At 39.8% G+C, this 6426-nt stretch overlaps 1 pseudogene; it reads left to right on the forward strand.

Moving 5' to 3' along the window:
- The first annotated feature begins 264 nt into the window (after positions 1-264).
- Positions 265-6123, forward strand: LOC114897860 (annotated as a pseudogene).
- Positions 6124-6426: the final 303 nt, after the last annotated feature.

A 6426-nucleotide genomic window follows, 5' to 3' on the forward strand; every position in this document is an offset into this window, starting at 1 on the left:
CCTGTCACTCCAGCCTCCGCTTCTATCTCCTCCACCTCTTCTGCCTCTGTCCCCTCAGCCCACTCAATGTGAAGACGATGAGGAGACCTTTATGATGACCCACTTCCCCTTGATGAATAGTAAATAATCATCATGCCCTACTGTTAATAGATTTATCTGTTGTGTTTGTGTGTGTGTCTTCGTGTGAAAATCTAAAAACTGCACAGCAAGAGCTGTATGAGAAGTTTTTGTGTCATCATTGTCATCATTGCTTAAGGATTCATCATGCAGAACATCGTGTATAAGACTTGTGCTGAAGTGGGTAGCCCATCCTTACATAGGCATAAGGTGAGTGATATTTACAGTAATATAAAATTAATAATGTTTCAGTTTTCTTACTTTGTTTTCAAAGAATTACATTACCATGTAGTATGCCTCTCCCTCTCTCATAATTGGAGAAACTGCCTACTAGCCTATCATCCCAGGTAAGTGTGGGTTTTTTAAAAATGTAACAATGTTTCCAATACGGTACTATGAATTTGACTGTAATATTGGATACCATAAACATTTTTTTTACTTAACCATTTCTCTATTGCGATTTCTTCTTTGTTTTCTCATCAAACTTATATTTTCCTTTTAATCTCTTTGTAAATTTTTTATTTTATATGAGAGTATAGCAGATTAACAATGTTGTGATAATTTCAGGTGCACAGCAAAGTGACTCAGCCATACATACACGTGTATCCATTCTCCCCCAAACTCCGCTCCCATGCAGGCTGCCACGTAGCACTGAGCAGAGTTCCCTGTGCTCTACAGTAGGTCCTTGTTGGTTATCCGTTTTAAATATAGCAGTGTGTACATGTCATTTTAATGATTCATTCACTAGTGTATAGGTTAGGCTACCATGAAGCACTTGTAAACATTACACTAGCTACAGTAAAGCAATCATATTGCTGCTTCTTCGTTATCAAAACGTGATTCATTATACTTGTAAATAAACATGAATTTCTTTTTCACATTGTCTTTTCATTTTTGATGTTTGGTGTTAGTAACATGTACCTATAACATGTACAGCGTTTGTATCATATAAGATGATATTGATGTAGGTACTGTCAGATGAGTTATCTTGTGAACAGACAATGTAAAGTTATGGTATTAATAAATACAGTACAATACTGTAAATGTATTTTCTCTTCCTTATGATTTCCTTAATAATATTTTCTTTTCTCTAGTTTACTGTGCTGTTATGTTATCGGTAAGGCTTCCAGTCAACAGTAGGCTAATAGTAGTTAAGTTTTTAGGAAGTTAAAAGTTATAAACAGATATTTGACTGCACAGGGATTGGACCCCTATCCCCATGCTATTCAAGGGTCAACTGTATATAGATATACCTGCCTTTGCCACTTGTGGGAAAGGGCCACAATATATTGTAGGACCTTTAAAAAGATCCTCTTTTTAAAAATTACGCAAGGGAAGTGTCTTTTGTTCTCAACCAGCTTAAGCCAAGCTATGCTACGGTAACAACATAAAATCTCAGTGGTTCACAATAACAAAGGGTTATTTCTTGCTCATATAACATGCCGTCTCAGGTCAGCTCAGCCTTGTTCCACATCTTCCTCCTTCTGGGACCCAAGCTGAAGATCAACCTGCAACAGGGAAGAAACTTTTTATTCTATTACAAGTTAATCAGTAAAGGGATATTGCCTATAAGCTTAAAATGATACATAAGAGCTCATTTCTGGGAACCCTGCCTCGCAGGTAATGAGCATTAAGCTAAAATACCCTTGTTTAGTTCACAGGAAACATCCTGACCAGTTCCACCTGTGAATGACTGCAGGGAGGAAGAAATTAACACCTCCCCTCCGGAGGCTGACCGGAACAAGGAAATGTTTGACTTCACTTCCTCCACTTTTAGTATAAATGAAGCCTGAGTTCTAACTCAGGCAAGACGGTTCTTTGGGGGACGAGTCTACCGTCTTCTCAGCTTGCTGGCTTTCTGAATAAAGCCATTATTCCTTGGCCCAACGACTCCTCTCTCGATTTATTGGCCTGTCGTGCAGTGAGCAGTTTGAGCTTGGACTTGATAACAAGTTTAGGCACAGCCCACCAGGAGCCTTGCTGCTCATGGCTGCCCGTTCACGTCAAGCCCTAGCAGCTGCTGGGGCCACTTGTCCTGGGACATCTTCCCTTCAAAATTCCCCGAAGCAGCACCGGCTGCCCCAGCGCTTGGATGTAGGAGCAAGGAATCAGCATTTGGGAGCTGAGAGCTCTATACAGTAGGGTAAGTCGCTCCGGTGTGTACCGCTGGAAACTTTATTCCTCTCCATTTGGGGCTTTTTCTCTGGAATAAGCCAATTTGTTTTGCATTTGAGTGGGGTACCCTTTTGGAGAGAGGGAAGAGTTGTTGGACTTTTACCCGATGTGTGTACTAGTTCATTTGTTTCTTTGGATGTGAAGTTTGTGTTTTGTCTTGAATTTGTCTCTAAAAATGGGGACTGTTTCAGCTGTCCCTAAAGCCCTGTGAGGCGCATTTTGGATAAGTGATCTGATTACAGCTATGAACCCATGGGTGAGAGAAAGATGATATTTTATTGTAACAACGTGTGGCCACAGTACCTGTTAGGATCTCCACAAGGGGGTTTAGCAGGGTTATCTCGGAACCCCATGCACCATGTACTGCTACCCTTGCTGTGTTAATTACGTTATTTATGGCCTCCTGTGTCATTGGTATATGTAAAATCCCCAAGACCCAACTTGAGGGTTCATTTAGAATTTTCTGTTTGTCCTTTGGGTTTTTTCTTTCATTTTGTTTGGTACTGTTTCTCCATTTACAGCCAAATCAGTTCTGTGATATTTAAAACTTTTACTGATGTCAACTGGAAGAAAGGAACAGGAAAAAAAAGCTGTCTGTTCTTGTCCAAGAGTGGGACATTCCCAGGAAGGAGAGAAAGTTTCCACTTGGTTCCTAAAATCACCAAAAGCTACAAATAAAAGTGTCTTTTCCATAAATATTAGTAAAAAGGGTTTAGTCATCTAGACAGGTGACCTTGATTTGTCCCATGTGCCAGAAATGCAATTCGAATCCAACCTCTTCTGTAACTGTTGGGTTTTATATTGCTGTACCTGATTCATGGCTGAAATTTTGGAATGAGAAGTATGAGGTCTCTGTTTGTGTTTGTACTTGTTATAGATGTGTGGCATTGCCGAAACTAACTTGTAAAAGAACTATTTAATTGGCTTAAGGGAAATTAAGTGCTTATATAAATACTCAAATATAAAAGAAACTGGCCAGAATGAATTTCAGGTTCATGTGATCTAGGAAATATTCAGTATTGAATTAATATCTGGTGTTAAAGTTAACTTAATCTTGTTGCTTTGATTAATACAGACATGTCTTCAGACTCATCAACATTAATTATAGTACTTCTATTGTCCCTAGGTTTACTAGAAATCAGATAAGACATTATTCCTGTTACAAAGTTTGTCAGCAAGAAAAATAACAATACGACAAAGCTTTTAAGTAAATAAAACAGAGGTAAATGAGGTAAGAGTTTTAGGTAAACTCCGTAGGAATAATTATGCTTTTAGAATGTATATATAAAACAGTGTTTCCAGATTTTCGTAACTTGAAACGAAACTAAGTTAAATGAAGAGAATTTGTTGACTATCTGGGTCATTTCAAATAGGATAGAATATTAATTGCTGGCCAGGTCTAAGTTTACCTACTTTTGCCTTCTTAGGAGAGGAAGACTGAAGCATAAGTTTGTCAATCAGAAAATGCTGATATGACCAACAGTTTACAATTACTTCTTGGTTTTCACTAGAGATTAAGGTTTTAAGGCTAAGCTAAGGGAAACCTTTCAGTATGCAAAGATGTAGGATGTGTTTTTCAGCACAGAAGGTATGAGGAATGAAAATCCCTTTCGTTAAAGGGAAAAAGGTGACATGATCAGTATTGGCTAAGATAAGAATTGAACTTAATTAAGAAAATGAATGTTAAATGTAAAGTGGTACAAAACCTGAACCGGTTTCCTAAGAGGACAAAGTTTTCTTAAAATATTGAACCGCTTTTAGTAATCGTGAGTTATTTGTTTAAGCGATCTGTATTTGCCATTGAGATCTTATTATCACTGGTTAAAACTTTTTGATATTTTGATAAACTTCCCCCAAATCAAATTCTGGGTGAGGTTCATTTGACCTCTAGCTAACTTTGAAGTTTTCCAAAGGATCCCTGGAACACCTCAAACTACTTGTTTTCTCTCCATCTCAGAGAGAGGAATACTCAACTAATTGGGCTTATTCAGTATGTTGAAATGGGAAGCACTGTCAAATAAGTTGTGATAACTCTTTGGACTGTATCATATGGGTAAACATTATTAATGTACATATTCTGGACATTATATGGAACTCCTAAAATTCTGGTGTATCCTGGTGGATGATATCAGTCATAATATTAGTAATTATCTTAAGTTGTTTGTCACAGCAGTAACCAAGTTTCTTTTCAATTGCATTGTAATCCCAGTTGGTTGATGCTGAAGCAAAATGGTTAGGGATAATCAATTGCTAGTTATAGCTTTACAGTGGCTTTTGAATGACTATAGCTATTTTGTGAAGAAGCAGAGAACGATGAAATCCTTTATGTGCAAGCACTTGTGCTCTTACATCAGGGAAAACAAGAAAAGGAAGGGAATGAGAGTGAGGATATGTTGCTTCAAACCTTAACTCCTTCCAGCTGAGCTAGGTGTCCCAGCTGCACTGGCTATTATGCCAATATATTCACCCCTTCCTCCACCTTCCATTCTTTTCCACCTTCCATTCTTTTCCAGCCCCAATTCCTGACCCTGGGGCTCAGGACTTTCCCTCCTTCTAGGGATCAATTAGAAAATCCTGTTAGTTTCTGGGCCACAGGGACTTGGTCTGGTATCACCATCTAAGAACCAAAAGGGCCAGGAGTTTGGGCCAGGAGCCACTCCCAGGGCAGGACAATTTCAATTGCTGTTATCTCACATAGGGGGTTAAATGCAAATAACTAGCCAACTGGGTTTATATTTTAATTGGAAAGATCACCACCCCCCTTTATAGGGATAATCCTCTACACCTGAAGCCCACTTGGCAGTACCCACAGACGAACCAAACTGAGATCCCAGTGAGGGAGGAATGCTGGAATTAGAGCAATACTTATTAGTGCGTCTTGGCAGGCCTTTGAAAAGGGGAACCAAAGCAAAAGTTTAAACAGAACTCAAGAAATTTGGCAAAAAATAAAAATCCCAGGAAAGGAGACAGAGCTTCCCCCCATACCCTACCCCTTGAAGTCTACGAAAAGTTAAGACCAGAAGTGTGTGCTCACAGCACCCCAGCGAAGGCCAGTAACACATGGCCAATACTAATCCCATCAAGAAGGGATGTCAGGACACCTAATCTAAAGCAATATCCTTTGAGGCAAGAGGATCACTTCTCCCATAGACTGACTTGTCAAGATACCAGCCAGTGTATTCCTTGCATCTGTCCCTCCAGGACATATACAAAATTGGTGGTATTGGTACTGTCCATGCGGGTCCAGTGGAGACTGTTCTCAAATCTGGCATGATGGTCACCTTTGCTCCAGTCAACATTACAACTGAAGTAAAGTCTGTTGAAATGCACTATGAAGCTTTGAGTAAAGCCCTTCCTGGGAACAATGTGGGCTTCAATGTCAAGAACGTGTCTGTCAAAAATGTTCGTCGTGGCAATGCAGCTGGTGACAGCAAAAATGACCCGCCAATGGAAGCAGCTGGCTTCACAGCTCAAGGGATTACCTTGAACCATCTAGGCCAAGTCAGTACTGGATGTGCACCTGTGCTGGATTGTCACACAGCTCACATTGCTTGCAAGTCTGCTGGGATGAAGGAGAAGATTGATCATCATCCTGGGAAAAAGCTGGAACATGGCTCCATATTCCTGAAATCTAGCGATGCTGCCATCATTGATATGGTTCTTGGTAAGCCCATGTGTGTTGAGCTTCTCTGACTATCCTCCTCTGGCCCATTTTGCTGTTCATGACATGACAGATGGTTGCTGTGGGTGTCATCAAAGCAGTGGACAAGAAGGGCAGTGGGAACTGGCAAGGTCACCAAGTCTGCCCAGAAAGCTCAGAAGGCTAAATGAATGTTATCCCCAATACCTGCCACCCCAGTCTTAATCAGTGGAAGAATGGTGTCAGAACCGTTTGTCTCAATTGTCTCAATTGGCCATTTAAGTTATAGTAAGACTGGTTAATGATAACAATGCATCGTAAAACCTTCAGAAGGAGAGGAGAAAGTTTTGTGAACCATTTGTTTTGTATGTGGAAGTTCTACGTTTTTAGTTTTTAAAATCGGTAGCTTCTAATTAGTTAAAACCCTCCTTAAGAAAATTATCCCCTGATTTGGATTAAGGCATTGGAACTACATTCATCCTGGAGGCTGCAAT

Source organism: Monodon monoceros, unplaced genomic scaffold, assembly GCF_005190385.1.
Source record: "Monodon monoceros isolate NGI ecotype Baffin Bay Population unplaced genomic scaffold, NGI_Narwhal_1 Super_Scaffold_18, whole genome shotgun sequence".
In the NCBI taxonomy this organism is placed as follows: Eukaryota; Metazoa; Chordata; class Mammalia; order Artiodactyla; family Monodontidae; genus Monodon; species Monodon monoceros.